A 20999-nucleotide genomic window follows, 5' to 3' on the forward strand; every position below is an offset into this window, starting at 1 on the left:
GTCAAGAATTGCAATTGATGCAAGGAAAAAGGCAAACAATCAGATCCGTGCAATACATCAGCAACACAAAGGAACCTGAAACATATCTTCACCAACTTAATCTATAAAAAACTTTGGTTCTTTCACATGGCAAAGAAATACCAAACATGAGTTTGAAAACCAGTGCTGATACTGAAAATGAACAATGGGAAGTTTTGCTGATGTAACATGCAGCACAGATTAATTGCTATTTGATTCATCATCATCAGAGGCTATTACTTGATAATAGATATTTACTGTACAGTAAAACATTCCCTTCTTCCAAGGCCTATAAAAGCTGCTGGAAAGGACAGATATTATAAGGAAAAGCCAATAATTATTTTAAAAAATTGACTATATGTTGTCTACATTTATATTTATTTTTTAAATTAAAAGTCAAATGAATAATGTGACATTATTTTCCAACCAATCTTTATACATATGAGGTAGTAATGAAGAAATGTCTTCATCTAGTAAACAGCGTCCTTTCCATAAATTTCTGATCATGTTACTGTGTATCCTTTTTTGCCGCACGGGATTAGCCCAGCGGTCTGAGGTGCTGCAGTCATGGACTGTGTGGCTGGTCCTGGCAGAGGTTTGAGTCCTCCCTCGGGCATAGGTGTGTGTCTTTGTCCTTAGGATCATTTACGTTAAGTAGTGTGTAAGCTTAGGGGCTGATGACCTTAGCAGTTAAATCCCATAAGATTTCACACGCTTTTTTTGTATCCTTTTTTGCCAGATGATAACACCTTTGACTTGGTGTGCATCACCAGTATTCTGCTGTTCATTACCAAAAGCGTATGGTTCTGGATACTGAAGAATAACACTTCCTTCTCTGTGAGTTTATCTCGTTCTTTTTTGGCTGATTGTAACAGTGGGTCTGCTTGTGTATTCCATAGCTTTTCTGGCCCTTTTACAGATATTAAAAACTGAAGATATAGCACAACACCATACTTACCAGAAAGAGAAATAATTATCTAAGAAATAACAACTGTCCAGGCTTCTAGAAGAGCTTTTGTAATTTTTCTGACAACTTTTTTCATTTTTCAATAATTATATGTGGTTCATGCTGTGGGTTCCTGTTGTCATGTCCTAGTTCATGAACCACAGGCAACGTATGAGTGGCCAAGTAAGTGGTCCTGAATGTTGGGATACCAGTTACTTTGGAATAAGGCTGGGTATCTCAGACATATTCTGAGTCGTGGTCACCTTTGTGCTCAGATGGCAAAGACTACCAAATCCACCAGATAGTCCCTCTAGCATTAGAGGTAAAACTCAATGGGACCCGGGGCAAGTAAGGCTGGCAACCTGCTTCCCTGGTACTTTAAATATGATGCTGGAAACAATCAGAGCAAAATGCCTCGGATCTTTGGAGGTGACGGAGTCCCACCTCTAATTGACAAACCAGGGACTCCTAAGATACGACTTGGCAAACGAATGGTAATAAGATGGGGAGCTATTAATATCAATGGGGGCTACTCTGGGAAGAAGGTAGAGCTACCAGAGGCTGCAAGTAAGATGGGGTTGGACATTTTAGCTGTTAGTGACGTTCAGGTAAGGGGTAAGAAAGAAGAGGAAGTGGGAGAATACAATGTACCTTTCAGGAGTCAAAGCAGGAATAGCACATCAGGAAAGAAATGGAACCCAGCGTAGTTGCATTAAGGTATGCAAGCAAACGACTGATGTGGATAGATTTGACAGTGTCTCGCAAGAAAATTAGGATTGTGTCAGTATATTCGCATTGTGAAGGGGCAGATCAAGATAAGGTGGATAGTTTTTTGACACATTCAGTGACATAGCAGTTAGAGTAAAGGGCAAGGACAGTGTTCTGCTCATGGGTGATTTTAATGCCAGGATTGGAAATTGAACAGAAGGGTACGAAAAGATTATGGGTAAATTTGGAGAGGATATGGAGGCCAACAGGAACAGGAAACAACTTTTGGATTTCTGTGCCATTATGGGCTTAGTAATTACAAACTCCTTTTTTAAACATAAGAACATTCACTGGTATACCTGGGAAGGCAGGGGAACCAAATCTGTCATTGACTATATAATAACAGATCAGGAATTCAGGAAGGCTGTGAGGGACACACGTGTATTCAGGGGATTCTTTGATGACACTGATCACTATTTAATCTGCAGTGAAATTGGTATTGTGAGGGCGAAAGTGCAGGAGGTCAGGTCCATATGTAGGAGGATAAGAGTGGAGAAACTTCAGGATAAGGAAATCAGGCACAAGAATGTAATAGTGATCTCAGAAAGGTACCAGTTAGTTGAATGTAGTCAATTATAGTCATTGGAAAAGGAATGGACAAGGTACAGGGACATAGTAGGTAGGATGAAGCAAACAGCTTGATGGAATGACACAGTCAAGGCAGCCTGTAAAAGGAAAAAGAAGGCATATCAAAAATGGCTACATACTAGAACTCAGGTAGACATAGAAAGAAACAAAGCCAAACAGATAATTGCAGCATCCAAGAACAAATCTTGGGAAGACTTTGGAAACAGGTTGGAGACTTTGGGTCAAGCTGCTGGAAAACCATTCTGGAGTGTAATTATCAATCTTTGAAAGGGAGGTAAGAAGGACATGACAAGTATTTTGGACAGGTCAGGAAAACTGCTGGTGAATCCTGTTGATGGCTTGGGCAGATGGAGGGAATATTTTGAAGAGTTGCTCAATGTAGGTGAAAATACAATCAGTAATGTTTCAGATTTCGATGTACAATGGGATAGGAATGATGATGGAAATAGGATTACATTTGAGGAAGTGGAGAAAATGGTCAATAGATTACAGTGCAATAAATAGGCTGGGGTGGATGAAATTAAGTCGGAACTCATCGAATACAGTGGAATGTTAGGATTTAAATAGCTACACAGGATAATTGAAATGACATGGGAGTTGAGACAGGTTCCATCTGACTGGACGAAAGCAGTAATCACACCAATCTTTAAACATGGAAACAGAAAAGATTGTAACAACTACAGAGGTATCTCTTTAATCAGCGTTGTGGGTAAAATCTTCTCAGGTATTGTCAAAAGGAAAGTGCGAGTAATGGATGAAAATCAGTGTGGGTTTAGGCCTCTTAGAGGTTGTCAGGACCAGATCTTTAGCTTACGGCAAATAATGGAGAAGTGTTACGAGTGGAACAGGGAATTGTATCTATGCTTTATAGATCTAGAAAAGGCATATGACCGGGTTCCTAAGAGGAAGTTACTGTCTGTTCTACGAGATTATGGAATAGGAGGCAAACTTTTGCAAGCAGTTAAAGGTCTATAAATAAATAGTCAGGTAGCAGTTAGAGTTGACGGTAAATTGAGTTCATGGTTCAGAGTAGTTTCAGGGGTAAGACAAGGCTGCAACCTCTCTCCACTGTTGTTCATATTATTTATGGATCATATGTTGAAAACAATAGACTGGCTGGAGGAGATTAAGATATGTGAACACAAAATAAGCAGTCTCGCATATGCGGATGACTTAGTTGTGATGGCAGATTCGATTGAAGGTTTGCAAAGTAATATTTCAGAGCTAGATCAGAAATGTAAGGACTATATGGTATGAAGACTAGCATCTCCAAAACGAAAGTAATGTCAGTGGGAAAGAGATATAAACAGATTGAGTGCCAAATAGGAGGAACAAAGTTAGAACAGGTAGACGGTTTCAAGTACTTAGGATGCATATACTCACAGGATGGCAACATAGTGAAAGAACTGGAAGTGAGGTGTAGCAAAGATAACGCAGTGAGTGCTCAGCTACAATCTGCTCTCTTCTGCAAGAAGGAAGTCAGTACGAAGACTAAGTTATCTGTGCACCGTTCAATCTCTCAACCAACTTTGTTGTATGGGAGCGAAAGCTGGGTGGATTCAGGTTACCTTATCAATAAGGTTGAAGCTACGGATATGAAAGTAGCTAGGATGATTGCAGGTACTAGTAGATGGGAACAATGGCAGGAGGATGTCCACAATGAGGAAATCAAAGAAAAACTGGGAATGAACTCTATAGATGTAGCAGTCAGTGCGAACAGGCTTAGATGGTGGGGCCATGTTACATGCATGGGAGAGGAGGACAAATAATTGTTTCTCTATTAAACCTCTATAATGGTATCTTTGCAAACTTATATTGGTAGGGTGAGGAGTCATGAGAGTGGAGCAAGGTAAAATAATGCAAGCTGTTATGTTTTTCTATTTGACTATTTCATTTCTGTATCTGCTTCGTTTCTTTATTTGGAATTTCATGTTTAGAAACAATTTATTATTTTTGGATATAGGTCTATTGGCCACCTGATGATTGTCCTGTTCATTTTAATTACATAAATTATGGGAGCAGTATTTTGTTCGCGGCTAACATTTTTTAACTTGTCTCTGACACAGATGAAAGAAAAGAAGTTGGTAAAGCAGGTGGAAAAGATAAAGATAAAACAGTTGATTGAAGAACATAAAAATTTGAAAAGCAAGTTGTCAGATGAATATTTGAAGAAAACTCTGAAGGAAAAACTATTAAGGAAAATCTCAAGGAAACTATGTGAGATAGAACTCTAAAGCATGAACTAAACACACATCTTTCAGAACAGTTATATCTACATCTACAGCTATATCTACATACATACTCTGGAAGGCATCATATGTTGTGTGTCAGAAGACAGGTTGTACGAATACTAGTTGTTTCCTTTCCTGTTATGCTCAAAAAGAGCAAGAGAAAAACGACCATCTGTACACCTCTGTATGAGCTCTAGTTTCTCTTACCTCACATTTGTGGTCTTTACATGAAACATACATTGGTAACGTTCTGCAGTCAGCTTCAAATGCTAGTTCTCTAAATTTTCTCAATAGTGTTCTTCAATGAGAATGTTGCCTTCCCTCCAGGGATTCCCATTTGAGTTCCTGAAACATCTCCTGTGTTCTGCATGTGGTCTCCTTTACAGATGAATCACACTTCCCCAATTCTCCCATACATCAAAGTCAGCCACTAGACTTCCTTACTACAATCCTTACGTGCTCATTCCATTTCATATCACTTTGCAGTGTTATGCCTATGTCAAGCAGCACACTACTAATGCTGTAATCAAACATTATGAGATTGTTTCTCCTTAGTCATCTGAATATTTTACACTTTTCTGTATTTAGAGCCAGCTGCCATTAATCAACCACCTAAAAATTCTGTCTCAGTCATCACATATCCTTCGACAGTCATTCCCATAGACCACACCATCACCAGCAAAGAGCTGGAGACTGTTATTCACCCTATCTGTCAGATCATTTATGTATGTAGAAAATAACAGTGGTCCTAGCACACTTCCTGATGATATCCTTGTCTCTAAGTAACACTCGCCATTGAGGACAAGACGACTCATATATCTGGGAACCAAGTCGGGCACCAAGTCAAATGCTTTTTAGAAATCTAGGAATATGGAATCAGCCTGTTGCCCTTCGTCCTTACTTTACAGGATATCACATGAGAAAAGGGCCAGTTGAGTTTTGCAAGAGCAATACTTTCTAAAACTGAGCTGATTTGTGAACAGAAGCTTTCCAGTGTCAACAAAATTTAATATACTCAAATATGGAATATGTTCAAGAATTCTGCAGCAAACCAATGTTAAGCTTATTGTTCGGTCATTTTGTGGGTCAGTTCCTCTACCCTTTTCATAACAACCACCAGTACTTTTTTTCAGTTGCTTGGGACACAATAAATGGAAGCAAAGAAAGGCACCAATGCTACAGAGTACCTTTTTCAATCTTTCCTATTGATTTAAATCAGTGCCCACTTTCAGCCAATGTCTGTAATTTTTTTGAGTCTTAAATAAAGGATCAGTTCATAGGACACATTGTGAGGCATCAAGGATCTGTCGATTTTATATTGGAGGGAAGTGTTGGGGGTAAAAATTTGTAGAGTCCAAGCCTTGAACACAGCAGGTTAAACTAGATGACGGCTGTGGTAGTTATGCAGAGATGAAGGACAGCCAAGCCTGTAGCTGCATTAAACCATTCTTCAGACTGAACATCACAACAACTGCGAAATGTTTTTCATGTGTGAAAAACCTGAAGTTTGTATGCTACATAGTGAACTTTGTGCAATTAATGGAAGGAACACTATGAATGATAGGATTGCAAAGAAATTGTGCCATTTGTTTCAGTAAAAGTTAGACAAAAGACCACGATGAAGAACAAAGAGGATCACCATTTTTTGTGAAAATTAACTTGTTAAATAGGTTAATGAGAGGATCAGAGAAAATTGTTGGTTCCCAATTACAGAATCATTAGTCAGTTTCTCTCAGATATCATGGATAGTGTTATATGAACGTATGATTGATAATTTGATTATCAAAAATTTTGCGCATGATAGATCTCAAAGCTTTTGATTCATGTCTGCAAAACAAAGACTTGGGAGCTGCAGTAATGTTTCTGAAGTGGTATGGTAAAGATGGAGACAAATTTCTCAGTCACGTTATGACAGAGGCAGAAACACGGTTACAAACATAAACATGGAGAGAAAACACCAAACTTTTTTTGCACAAAATTAATTTTTTGGACAGAAAGGAGCTCCTTGTTTATTTTATGTAAATATGTACTAGAATGAACTCTGAGATTTATTGTGAACCTCTAAACAAGTGCAGAAGTGGTGTCCAGAAGAAAATGCATGCAATGTTGAGCTTTTGTGCAGATTAACACTAGGTCACATACTGCTACAGGCACACAAACATTGCTTAACTGCATCAACTTCGAATCATTTGATCATCCTTTTTGCAGCTTTGATTTTTCACTGGTTGGTGAAGATATAAAAAGCTACGATTACAGTGGATTGAAAATGATGATAATTTAAAGGTGTGTCAAAGCATCGCTTAGCTCACAAGAAGCAAAATTCTACAAGGACTAGTTCCTCAGTATGACAAATGCTTTAATATAGGAAGTGGTACTGTACAAAAATAGCTTGCAGTTTTAGGTGTAAATTGTTGTTGTTGTTGTTGTTGTGGTCTTCAGTCCAGAGACTGGTTTGATGCAGCTTTCCATGCTACTCTATTCTGTGCAAGCTTCTTCATCTCCCAGTAACTACTGCAACCTACGTCCTTCAGAATCCGCTTAGTGTATTCATCTCTGGGTCACCCTCTACGATTTTTACACTCCACGATGCCCTCCAATACTAAATTGGTGATCCCTTGATGCCTCAGAATATGTCCTACGAACCGATCCCTTCTTCTAGTCTATTTCTCTTCTCCCCAATTCTATTCAATACCTCCTTATTAGTTATGTTATCTAACCATCTAATCTTCAGCATTCTTCTGTAGCACCACATTTCAATAGCTTCTATTCTCTTCTTGTCTAAACTATTTATCATCCACATTTCACTTCCCTACATGGCTACACTCCATACAAACACTTTCAGAAACAATTTCCCGACACTTAAATCTATACTCGATGTTAACAAATTTCTCTTCTTCAGAAACGCTTTAGTGGCCATTGCCAGTCTACATTTTATATCCTCTCTACTTTGACCATCATTAGTTATTTTGCTCCCCAAATAGCAAAACTCGCTTACAACTTTAAGTGTCTTGTTTCCTAATCTAATTCCCTCACCATCACTTGATTTAATTTGACTACATTCCATTCTCCTCATTTTTCTTTTGTTGATGTTCATCTTATATCCTCCTCTCAAGACAGTGTCCATTCCATTCAGCTGCTCTTTCAGGTCCTGTGCTGTCTCTGACAGAATTACAATGTCATCACCGAACCTCAAAGTTTTTATTTCTTCTCCATGGATTTTAATACCTACTCTGAATTTTACTTTTGTTTCCTTTACTGCTTGCTCGATATACAGATTGAATAACATCAGGGATAGGATACAACCCTGTCTCACTCCATTCCCAACCACTGCTTCCCTTTCATGCCCCTCAACTCTTATAACTGCCATCCGTTTTCTGTGAAAATTTTAAATACCCTTTCGTTCCCTGTATTTTACCCCTGCCACCTTCAGAATTTGAAACAGAATAATCAAGTCAACATTGTCAAAAGCTTTCTCTAAGTCTACAAATGCTAGAGAGGTAGGTTTGCCTTTCCTTAACCTATTTTCTAAGATAAGTCGAAGGGTCAGTATCACCTCTCGTGTTCCAACATTTTTACGGAATCCAAACTCATCTTCCCAAAGGTCGGCTTCTACCAGTTTTTCCATTCGTCTATAAAGAATTCGTGTCAGTATTTTGCACATGTGGCTTATTAAACGGATAGTTCGGTAATTTTCACATCTGTCAACACCTGCTTTCTTCGGGATTAGAATTATTACATTCTGCTTTAAGTCTGAGGATGTTTTGCCTGTCTCATACATCTTGGTCACCAGATGGTAGAGTTTTGTCAGGGCAGGCACTCCCAAGGCTCTGTCAAACTCTTCACGCAGTAGCATATCTCCCATTTCATCTTCATCTACATCCTCCTCCATTTCCATAATACTGTCCTCAAGAACATTGACCTTGTATAGACCCTCTATATACTCCTTCCACCTTTCTGCTTTCCCTTCTTTGCTTAGAACTGGGTTTCCATCTGAGCTCTTGATATTCATGCAAGTGGTTCTCTTATCTCCATAGGTCTCTTTAATTTTTGTAGGCAGTATCTATCTTACCCCTAGTGATACTCACTTCTACATCCGTACGTTTGTCCTCTAGCCATCCCTGCTTAGCAATTTTGCACTTCCTGTCGATCTCATTTTTGAGACGTTTGTATTCCTTTTTGCCTGCTCCATTACTGCATTTTTATATTTTCTCCTTTCATCAATTAAATTCAAAATTTCTTCTGTTACCCAAGGATTTCTACTGGCCCTTGTCTTTTTACCTACTTGATCCTCTGCTGCCTTCACTATTTCATCTCTCACAGCTACCCATTCTTCTTCTACTGTATTTCTTCCCCCCTGTATTTGTCAGTTCTTCCCTAATGCTCTCCCTGAAACTCTCTACAACCTCTGGTTCTGCCAGTTTATCAGGTCCCATCTCCTTAAATTCCCACCTTTTTGCAGTTTCTTCAGTTTTAATCTACAGTTCATAACCAATAGATTGTGGTCCAAATCTGCCCCTGGAAATGTCTTACAATTTAAAACCTGGTTCCTAAATCTCTGTCTTACCATTATATAATCTATCTGATACCTTCCAGTATCTGTGGGCTTCTTCCATGTACACAATCTTCTTTCATGATTCTTGAACCTTGTGTTAGCTATGATTATGTTATGCTCTGAGCAAAATTCTACCAGGTGGCTTCCTCTTTCATTCTTTACCCCCATTCCATATTCACCTACTACGGTTCCTTCTCTTCCTTTTCCTACCACCGAATTCCAGTCACCCATGACTACTAAATTTTCATCTCCCTTCACTATCTGAATAATTTCTTTTATCTCATCATACATTTCATCAATCTCTTCGCCATCTGCATAGCTAGTTGACATATAAACTTGTACTACTGTGGTAGGGCTGGGCTTTGTATCTATCTTGGCCACAATAATGCGTTCACTATGCTGTTTGTAGTAGCTTACCCGCATTCCTTTTTTTTTTTATTCATTATTAAACCTACTCCTGCATTACCCCTATTTGATTTTGTATTTATAACTCTGTATTCACCTAACCAAAAGTCTTGTTCCTCCTGCCACCGAACTTCACTAATTCCCACTATATCTAACTTTAACTTATCCATTTCTCTTTTTAAATTTTCTAACCCACCTGCCCGATTAAGGGATCTGACATTCCACGCTCCAACCGGAAGAATGCCAGTTTCCTTTCTCCTGATAACAACATCCTCCTAAGTAGTCCCCGCCTGGATATCCGAATGGGGGACTATTTTACCTCCGAAATATTTTACCCTAGAGGACACCATTATCATTTAACCATACAGTAGAGCTGCACGCCCTCGGGAAAAATCACGGCTGTAGTTTACCCTTGCTTTCAGCCGTTTGCAGTACCAGCACAGAAAGGCCGTTTTGGTTAGTGTTACAAGGCCAGATCAGTCAATCATCCAGACTGTTGCCCCTGCAACTACTGAAAAGGCTGTTGCCTCTTTTCAGGAACCACCCATTTGTCTGACCTCTCAACAGATAACCCTCCATTGTGGTTGCACGTACGGTATGGCTATCTGTATCGCTGAGGCATGCAAGCCTCCCCACCAACAGCAAAGTACATGGTTCATTGGGGAGGGGAAATTGTATATAATAACTCTTAATAATGTCTGGTTTATTCAGCACACTGAGGTTCTGTTTTATTAATTTCCTAACTTTCTGCAGTTTCTTACTTTCAATCTATAGTTCATATGCCATAAATTATGGTCAGAGTTCATATCAGACCATGGAAACATATTGCAAATTGAAATCTGGAAAAACCTGTGCATGAAGATTTTTTTTTTTTTTTTTTTTTTTTTTTTTTTATATAATAAAAAATTCTTAATGCACAGGCTTTTCCAGATTACAAATTGCAATGTGTTTCCATGGGCTGATATGAACTCTGACCATAATTTGTGGGTTACGAACTACAGATTAAAAGTGAAGAAACTGCAGAAAGTTAGGAAATTAATAAAACAGAACATCAGTGTGCTGAATGAACCAGACATTATTGAAAGTTTCAAGGGGAGCATCGGGCAACGACTGACACAAATACATGAAACAAAAACAAAAGAAGATGAACAGGAAGATCTGAAAAATAAAATAGTGAAGGCTACAGAGGCACAATTAAGTAAAAAGACAAAACATGACGGAAATTCTTGGACAGAACTTTAGATATTGACTTTAACTGGCAAAATAAGACAATAGGAGAATGAAGCAAATGACACATGCAAAAGGCAATAAGATGCTTCAAAAAAGAGATTAATAGGAAATTCAAATAGACAAAACAGGAATGGATAGAAAGAAAATGCAAAGTTGTGGAATCATACATGATTATGGGAAAGATAAATGTCATGTACAAGAAAATTACAGAAATCTTTGAAGAAAAGAAATGCAACATTGAGAATATCAAGAGTTCAGATGACATGCCAATGTTGAGCACAGACGGAAAAAGTACACAGAGTAGCTATATTACTGAGGTCCTTGGGAGAACCCACCATGGCATAACCTAGTATGTAAGATGTATGAGACACACAAAATGCCCTCAAACTAGAATACAAACATAATACAGTAATAACTTGGGACCGAGTGATAACGATGTAAGGCAAATTCAGTTAAGTTGGGTTCCAATTTTGCATATAAATACATATAAATTATTTCAGTTGGGACCAGTGACTAAAGAAAACAATGTAATTTAGAAGAAAAATGTTTAATAAGATGTTAAACAATTCAATGAATTACATTACAGTACAGTAATATGCACTGCAACCATGCAAACCTAAATTATTGTGTTGCAGAAGGCTTCATGAAATCAAACAATGTCATCTGAGGAGTCAATTTCTTTTTCTTTTCATGCAAAACTTCTTCTAAGCATGCTAATAAATTTTTTACTCCCCATTTTGTAGCAGAAATGCACATTTCATAGGAGTATATTTTTCCTAAAATTTCTAACACTTTTTCAATGGGACTGAGGTCTTCTGTCAAGTTTGCAAACATCATTTTGTCTTCTGATTGAGCTGTGTCTAAGGCATTAGGTTGTTTCATGTTTTGTTCTTGCTCATGCATTTTTTATTAGCTCATCAATTGTCAGCTCCTGATGGCGTGAATCTAGCAGTTCTTGAAAATCGTCACCATCCACTTCTAAATTTGTCTGGCAAGATTGACTGCTTCTTCAATCATACCATCAATTTGCTCAGGGTCTGGTACTGATTCCCTATCAGTTTTAGTGGTGCAAGAAGATGGACACAGTTACTTCAAGATGCCATTTAAAGTTCATTCCAAGATTGTTGAATAATTCTCAGGACATGTACAAAAGTTTTAAATGTTTTACTGAATCCCTCATCCATCAGTTGAGCTGCTTTTATTCTGTGGCAAAAATGCAGCTTTCATGTGTGGATCAAAATTAATTAGAGCAACAGGAGGATGACCTGGTGTGTTATCTATTAATAGCTTCACTTTAAATGGGATTTGTTTTAATTGGCCATAGTGTTCAACTTCAGGTACAAAGTGATGCCCAAACCTGTCCTCAAAAAGGGAAGTTGTCACCCAAGCTTTAGCTTTCAACTTTTAAATTGTGGGAACCGAAGTTTAGATGTATTTTTTAAAGCTCTTGGATTTTCTGAGTGGTAAAATATGAGAAATTCTAATTTACTATCAGCAGCTACATTGACGCCGACCATTACTGTCCATCAAGCTTTGGAAGCCTTCAAACTCACAAAGATTTTCTCTTCATAAATGATAAAAGTTCCTTTAGGCATCTTTTTTCAGAGCAGATCAGTTTCATTTACACTGATTATGGTTTGTCTGCTGCAGCCACTTACTTTTATCACCGCTTTGAGATTCACTGGATAGATCAGTGCAGTCTCCTTATCAGCACTTGTTGCCACTGCTGTTTCCTTGATGAAATGCACATTACAATGATTTTTGAATCAGCTAAACCAATTGTTACTAGCTATAACATTTCATCTTTGACTGTTTTCCCAGCTTCTTCTTTCAATAAACACTATAAATGTATGTTTTTCTTAATTCACACTATCTTCTCAAACAAGTCTTAGCATCAATACTGCCTTGCCTATTTCTACGTTTCTTTCTGGATGTTGGCTTCTACAAGTTATTACACTCTTCTGTAAATAATTCATGTCAGTATTTTACAACACTGACTGATTCAGGTGATGATTTGGTAATATTCCATCCTGTGCACACCAACTACATTTTTTTGGAACTGGAATTACAGTAAGACTCTGAGTTATGCAATAGAATACAAAAAGCGAAAGGTTCTCAACCAGGAAACATAACTGTAGTTATAAGAGTAGAAGAGTATGAAAAGCACTTTAATATTGAAAGTGTTGAGCTGGGAAGACACCATGTTTACTATATGTTTCTTTTTAAAGTTGGCATCCAGAATGAGAAGCAGAATGGGAGTTCTCTGAGGTTGTGGGTGATATAATACCCTCGTTCTGTGTTGTAGCAAGATGTCAGTAAAATAACTTATGTAGTTTAATCAGCACGTGTGATATAATATTCACAATAAAGTCAGCACATAAAAGTAAAAAAATAACAGGTTATGGGTCCTGTGCTGTACAAAATAAAAAGGTAAAACAAGAGGATGTGATAAAAAGGAAATAAGGGGAGGGAAATCATAATAACAATCTATATTGTGGGGAAAAATTCACTTAAAGCTGTCTCAAGAAAACGAATAATTGCATGATATACAAGTACACAAAGGCAGCTGTTCTTTTGGCATATGGGACATCAAAATTGGAATATTTTTTTTATGTAAAAGATCTGTATGACATTGTGGATGGAACTGGATCACTTTAAAGAAAGGAAGAAGAAATAGCAGCATCAGAAACCAAGGTGAACTGTTATACAGGGTGATTCAAAAAGAATACCACAACTTTAAAAATGTGTATTTAATGAAAGAAACATAATATAACCTTCTGTTATACATCATTACAAAGAGTATTTAAAAAGGTTTTTTTTCACTCAAAAACAAGTTCAGAGATGTTCAATATGGCCCCCTCCAGACACTCGAGCAATATCAACCCGATACTCCAACTCATTCCACACTCTCTGTAGCATATCAGGCGTAACAGTTTGGATAGCTGCTGTTATTTCTCATTTCAAATCATCAATGGTGGCTGGGAGAGGTGGCCGAAACACCATATCCTTAACATACCCCCATAAGAAAAAATCGCATGGGGTAAGATCAGGGCTTCTTGGAGGCCAGTGATGAAGTGCTCTGTCACGGGCTGCCTGGCGGCCGATCCATCGCCTCGGGTAGTTGACGTTCAGATAGTTCAGACGATAAGGTTTCATAACTAACCTTTTTCGTAGGACTCTCCATACAGTTGATTGTGGAATTTGCAGCTCTCTGCTAGCTCTGCGAGTCAATTTTCCTGGGCTGCGAACAAATGCTTGCTGGATGCGTGCTACATTTTCATCACTCGTTCTCGGCCGTCCAGAACTTTTCCCTTTGCACAAACACCCATTCTCTGTAAACTGTTTATACCAATGTTTAATACACCACCCATCAGGAGGTTTAACACCATACTTCGTTCGAAATGCACGCTGAACAACTGTCGTCGATTCACTTCTGCCGTACTCAATAACACGAAAAGCTTTCTGTTGAGCGGTCGCCATCTTAGCATCAACTGATGCTGACGCCTAGTCAACAGCGCCTCAAGCGAACAAATGTACAGCTAAATGAAACTTTATAGCTCCCTTAATTCGCCGACAGATAGTGCTTAGCTCTACCTTTTGTCGTTGCAGAGTTTTAAATTCCTAAAGTTGTGGTATTCTTTTTGAATCACCCTGTATATTGAGGATGAATGCCAAAAAGGTGAAACTTCCAAGGTTACGTATGATGCAAAGAGATGCTTCACAAATAACTCAGAATTTTATAGCTTCTGGGGAAAAAAAAAAAGAAAAAAACAAATACGCTTGTACTGAGATACTGTCTATTTTGCCAGATGAATTCAAACACTTTTTTTCAGTATGGATTATATCACCCAGTGCCCATGGGAAACATAATTTTAAGGCCCATAATAGAAGATAAATGATTGAAAAGTAATAATAAAGAAGAAAGGACTGCATTTAATGTTCATTTTAACAAGAAATAAAAGAAATAATCTTCTTTGTAACAATTATTATTTTCATAACAAAAACAAAACAAAAATGTGATTTTTCACATTAGCAGACATAAAAGAAAAGCCAGTAATTGAAGAAAACAAGACAGAAGACCTCAGTCAAGAAAATAAGAAAGAAGACCTTCATCAATAAATTAATATAGGAGGCAACGCTTTTATTGTATGTGAATGCAACCAGAAAAGATTTCAGAAGAAGATAATGAGAAAGTATAAATGGTTATGGTTCTCAAAAGTGCATGTGTAACACAAATATTTAATGAAGCTGACAAGTTAACAAACGTGAAAGACCACAACAGCATTGTGACAGTTGTCAAATAATGTGGATCAATGAATATAGTAGCAACAGGAAACTTTGTGGTGAAAACTGTATTCTCAAGGATGTTATGTACGTTCCTGAAGTGAATAGAAATCTGATGTCCATAAATGCTATCACTGAAAAAAATTGCACTCATTGTTAAAGGACAAAAAAACAAGATATGGATTGTATCAAGAAAATATTAAATCAGAAATGCAGTCATTGCTGACAAAAGAAGAAAACAAAAATGCTTTAAGAAGCCAGATCACACAGGCATAAGCGGTACTTCACCGATCAAAAGAATGTGCAACAGAGTTCCTAATATTTTATGCTCAGAAGATATATCGTGTGAACCTTATGTGATTGCTAAGCTTACAAGAAAGAGATTTTCTATTGTGAGAGACAGAGCAACAAGGCCACATGATATAATACAGGCTGATATTTGTGGAGAGACAGATCCTACAAAATTTGATGGATCAGATACTAAATGACAATATTAGATGACTTCATTCATTTTTGTGTTACTTATAAGTCAAAGGCTGCAAGATTCATAAGAAAATGTGTGTAAGAAAGTGAAAATCACTTCAACCTGAAAGCGTCAAAAATAAGATGTGATAAAAGTAGGGTGAGGTTAAAGAAATTGTGTGAAGTAAAATGAATTGTGCTAGGCTATAGTATTCCTTATAGTCCTTAAAACAATGGGAAAGCAGACAGATGAAATCTGACAATAATGAACAAGGCAAGAGACATGACCTTTGATAGCAAATCGAAGAAAGAGCTGTGGAGAGAAGCAGTGCTCACAAATATGTTTTTATTTAATATAATCCATATATTTTTATTACTTCTGATGCTTCAAATAGCCACAGACTTTTTGATGCAGGAAGAAGAAATATTATTGTGTCAAGAGGTACTGAATGGCAAAAGAAGAGGATACAATGAAGAAAGAAGGAACTAAAATTTTAGGGACAATACTAATTTGAAGAAATATTTAAAATATGAAGATTATAATACACATTACTTTCATAGAAGAATGTATTAATGGCCTAGATAAAGAGAACTATGTAAATGCAAGAGATGAAGAAAAGAAATCACTTGAACAGAGTTAGTGACTCCAACAATGACAATAGGAAAGCACATCTTGACAGGAAAATGGATCTTTAAAGTTTAAGATATGACCAATATAAGGCGAGGTTAACTGACAGAGGTTTTAACAAGAAAAGGATATAGATTTTAAGGCATTGTTCAGCCCAGTTGCAAATATCCATTCACTATGACTGTTGTTTGCTCTAGCAGCAGAGAAAAATTTTGATATGGCAGTGCTTGATTTAAAAACAGCCATTCTCTATGGGTAACTGGATTAAGAGATTTTCATGAAGATACTTGAAGGCTATAAAAAAGCTGGAAAAATCTGTTTTGAAGAAAGCTCTGTATGTACTTACACAAGCTCCATTCAGATGGTATAAACCTCTGACCAATTAACAAAATAAATATAAGGACTGATTCAGGTGAACTCAGATCAATTCATATTTAAAGATGTTGATGTTGAAAGAACTGAAGAGCTGATAAAACAAAATGTTCGCTGTATGTTGCATCCAGAATGTTGCATGTGTCTTGCAATATTTGTAATAAAGTGAACACAAAAAAGTAAAGGTAATACCACAACCCTTTGGCACACTATATCCTTTTACCAGTCTCATCCTCACTCTCCAAAAGAGGGCATATGTGTAATATCAGTATGCTACTTTGATTTTTTTTCTGGTTATCTGGATTTAAATACACTGAAGATTTTCTTTTGCAGCAAGTTAATATCTTCCATTAATTTAAGCTATTGTTTTCACATTGTTTATATTTGGGCTCACCAATATGCAGAATGAAGGAAACATGTTGGACTAGAAATTGATGTACCATCACAATTTGTACATTACACAGACTTCAGGCACATAGTAGGAAAAAACTGCTATTGAAACTATGGAGTAGTTAACAATTAAAAAAAACTTTCATAAAAAAACCTAGTCCCTCTGTTCACCTGAAAATGATAGGACAATTATCCTTTAAGTAAGTAAAATGACGTTGAAATGATAAAACATGTAATTTTTAGTCTTAGAAACAAATTCTTTCCTGTCTTTGTGTGAAATTATTTACTTTTGTTTCATGTAAATTTCTATGTAGTTTGGGAAGATGTATGTAAAATTTTTATTGTTAAACCTAAAAATTTAAAATGTTACAGTGTCACTAATTGTTTAAAATCATATAAATGGAGGTGATTTGTACCCCATCATATCTCAGTTGGATGGAGTTCAGTTTGATGTCAGTGACTAGACAATGTTAAGTCAATTTTACATGTATTTTGCAGCCAAACATCTAGCGGGTGAAATAAAACTCTTTGTGAACATGAATTCCTGGAGCTTATTTCTACCATTGCATGATTCCTCAGTGGTGATGCAGTAACATCAAGATGGACCTATGGCAACATTCAGGAGTAATGTGATGTGGTATTCTGTTTTCTTGTGTTATGCAATGATACACATCCCAAACTTCACCACACAAAAATCATTTTTCAACACATTATATTACAAAAACCGCAACATTTAGTAAGCAGTGAAAGAATCCACAAACAGATTTGGAATGTAAATCGAGGTTCAGTGAGAACAATCAATTTTTAAGGTTTACTAGTGACACTATAATTCAGTGAGAGTCAACAAAGGACTTGACAGGTAAGTTCAAAATGGAATAAGTAATATCCTAAAAAAGGTTATAGGATGGGCATTAACAAAAGAAAAAGAGGGGTAATGCAATGTACTCAGATTAAATCTGGTAATGCTGTAGGCACTAGATACTGAAAGTAGTATAGGTACAATATATTTGACAATGGCAGAAGTAGAGGATATGAAATGCAGAATGGCAATTGTGAAAAAAAAAAAAATTCCAAAAACAAGAAGGAGCAACGGCCTTGCTGCAGTGGATACACCAGTTCCTGTGAGATCACCGAAGCTAAGCGCTGTCGGGCATGGTAGGCACTTGAATGGGTGACCATCCAGGCTGCTGTGCGCTGTTGCCATTTTTCGGGATGCACTCAGCCTTGTGATACCAATTGAGGAGCTACTTGACCAAATAATAGCGGCTTCGGTCACGACTGGGAGAGCGATGTGCTGACCCCACGGCCCTCCTATCCGCATCCTCTACCAAGGATGACACAGCGGTTGGATGGTCCTGGTAGGCCACTCATGGCCTAAAGACAGAATGCTTAAAAAAATAAAAAAGCCTTATCTTAGAAAATAGATTAAGGAAAGGCAAACCTACATTTCTAGCATTTGTAGAGTTAGAGAAAGCTTTTGACAATTTGACTGGAATGCTCTCTTTCAAATTCTGAAGGTGGCAGGGGTAAAATACAGGGAGTGAAAGGCTATTTACAATTTGTACAGAAAACAGATGGCAGTTATAAGAGTCGAGGGGCATGAAAGGGAAGCAGTGGTTGGGAAGGGAGCGAGACAGGGTTGTAGCCTATCCACAATGTTATTCTATCTGTATATTGAGCAAGCAGTGAAGGAAACAAAAGAAAAATTTGGAGTAGAAATTTAAATCCATGGAGCAGAAATAAAAAAATTTGAGGTTTGCTGATGACTTTCTAATTATGTCAGAGAAAGCAAAGGACCTGGAAGAGCAGCTGAACTGAATGGACAGTGTCTTGAAAGGAGGATACAAGATGAACATCAACAAAAGCAAAATGAGGATAATGGAATGTAGTCGAATTAAATCAGGTGATATTGAGGGTATTAGATTAGGAAATGAGATGCTTAAAGTAGTAAATCAATTTTGCTATTTGGGGAGCAAAATAACTGATGATGGTTGAAGTAGAGAGGATACAAAATGTAGACTGGCAATGGCAAGGAAAGCATTTCTGAAAAAGAGAAATTTGTTAACATCAAGTATAGATTTAAGTGTCAGGAAGTCTTTTCTGGAAGTATTTGTATGGACTGTAGCAATGTATGGAAGTGAAACATGGATGATAAATAGTTCAGACAAGAAGGGAATAGAACCTTTCGAAATGTGGTGCTACAAAAGAATGCTGAAGATTAGATGGGTAGATCACATAACTAATGTGGAGGTATTGAATAGAATTGGGGAGAAGAGGAGTTTATGGCACAATTTGATTAGAAGAAGGGATCGCTTGGTAGGACATGTTCTGAGGCATCAAGGGATCACCAATTTAGTATTGGAGGGCAGCGTGAAGGGTAAAAATCGTAGAGGGAGACCAAGAGATGAATATACTAAGCGGATTCAGAAGGATGTAGGTTGCAGAAGGTACTGGGAGATGAAGAATCTTGCACAGGATAGAGCAGCATGGAGAGCTGCATCAGACCAATCTCAGGACTGAAGACCACAACAACAACAACATTGGTACATCACATAAATAATCGAGAAGCACTGAATCAAACTGCAGACATAATAAAGTTTATGGTACAACTTGCCAAAAAAGAGGGGATCAGTTGGTAAGATGCATCGTGAGATATTAAGGAAAAGCAATTTGGTAAAGCTGTGAAGTGTGGAGGGTAAAAATCATAAGAGGTCAAGGCATGCCTACAGTCAGCAGGTTCAAGTCAAAGTAGTTTACAACAGCTATGCATAGATGAAGAGGCTTGTACAAGGCAGACTATCATGGCGATCTGCATCAAACCACGTTTTCAACCAAAGAACACACTAAGGACATTTACTTTCTGAATAAAGCACTTATGGTTTTCATGCAGTAAGGTGACATAACATTGTGTATCATAAAAATAAAGTAGCAGGCATTAACAACAAAGTCATGGTACCAGTTGATGCAATTTGATATTTAGGACAGTTGAAGACAAAGTCAGGAAAATAAATAAACATAAAAGTAAAAATGACACCGAGTCACACTAAATATGGATTTTAAGAGTAACTGTTCAATGAGTTTGAAAATGAAAACTTACAATCATTGTATGTCACCAGTTATGACTTAAAACATTGAGACAGACTTTTAATATGAAGAACATTCAAAGACTGAGGGCTGCTGAGAGATACAAGTTGTAAACTGCTAGGAGAGACCAGGGGGAAAAAAAAAAAGACACTGAATTGGAAGATGTAACTATGATTCCCTCAGGCTATCTGACATTTGCAAAACATGAATAGACAGAGACTGGAGGTTTATTTGAGTAAAATACTTTATTGCAATCACTTCATTTTGTGAAAAAGCTGAACAGGGTCTTTGAAAATTATTACTATCTTTGAGGTCTGATCGGAACATAAATTCTGAAGCAAATCCCTCTCAAATGTATGACTACTCAACAGGAAGTCAGTAAGCAATTACTATTATAACCCAGAGTGACAGGATCAAGAACAGAACACAAAACATAGAACATACAAAACATATACAACTACACAGCAAGGAATAAACAATACATAGAGATGTAAAAACTTATTAGAAAACACAGCACCCCTGGTGGCTGGTGCGGAAGCTGTTTTACAGCTGTGTTTCACTTGTAATTGTGCACATGTGACATTACACCATTAAACACATGAGAATCACTGGATGGCACAAACTTGACTGTTGACTGCAGCAATGGCATGCAACCATGTGGCAGACATTACATCAGCCACCGAAGTGGAAGTAGACCATCATCATGGAATCGGGAAGAAAAATGCGTGTGGTGGCCAGAACAGGATATTCGCACATAATGTTGGTTTGTGATGTCTAGTTGTTGCCCACATAGTAAAGATTGGAACAGGAGGATGCTGAAGTCTTTGTGCTCTGGATGGTGGCTCTTCCTTGAAAATGTATGCAGGCTTGATTCACTTGATGCCAACGGTTATGGATTTCTGCTTACTATGATGTCCAGTGCCTGTACGCTTTTTCATACAACATGGCAGGGGCCTAACAATGCCAGTTGCAGTAGTGGCTTGACACTGACCATTCAGAGCATCAGTGCATGCAGCTTTCCAACTCCTGGAGCATGCAAGT

The 20999-nt window shown here is 37.5% G+C and overlaps 1 protein-coding gene across 1 annotated transcript in view; it reads right to left on the bottom strand.

Moving 5' to 3' along the window:
- The window catches only part of LOC124545801 (RIMS-binding protein 2-like), a 195294-nt gene that overhangs the window by 1025 nt on the left and 173270 nt on the right, over positions 1–20999 (bottom strand). The window lies entirely within an intron of this gene.

This window comes from Schistocerca americana, chromosome 8 (assembly GCF_021461395.2).
Source record: "Schistocerca americana isolate TAMUIC-IGC-003095 chromosome 8, iqSchAmer2.1, whole genome shotgun sequence".
Lineage (NCBI taxonomy): Eukaryota > Metazoa > Arthropoda > Insecta > Orthoptera > Acrididae > Schistocerca > Schistocerca americana.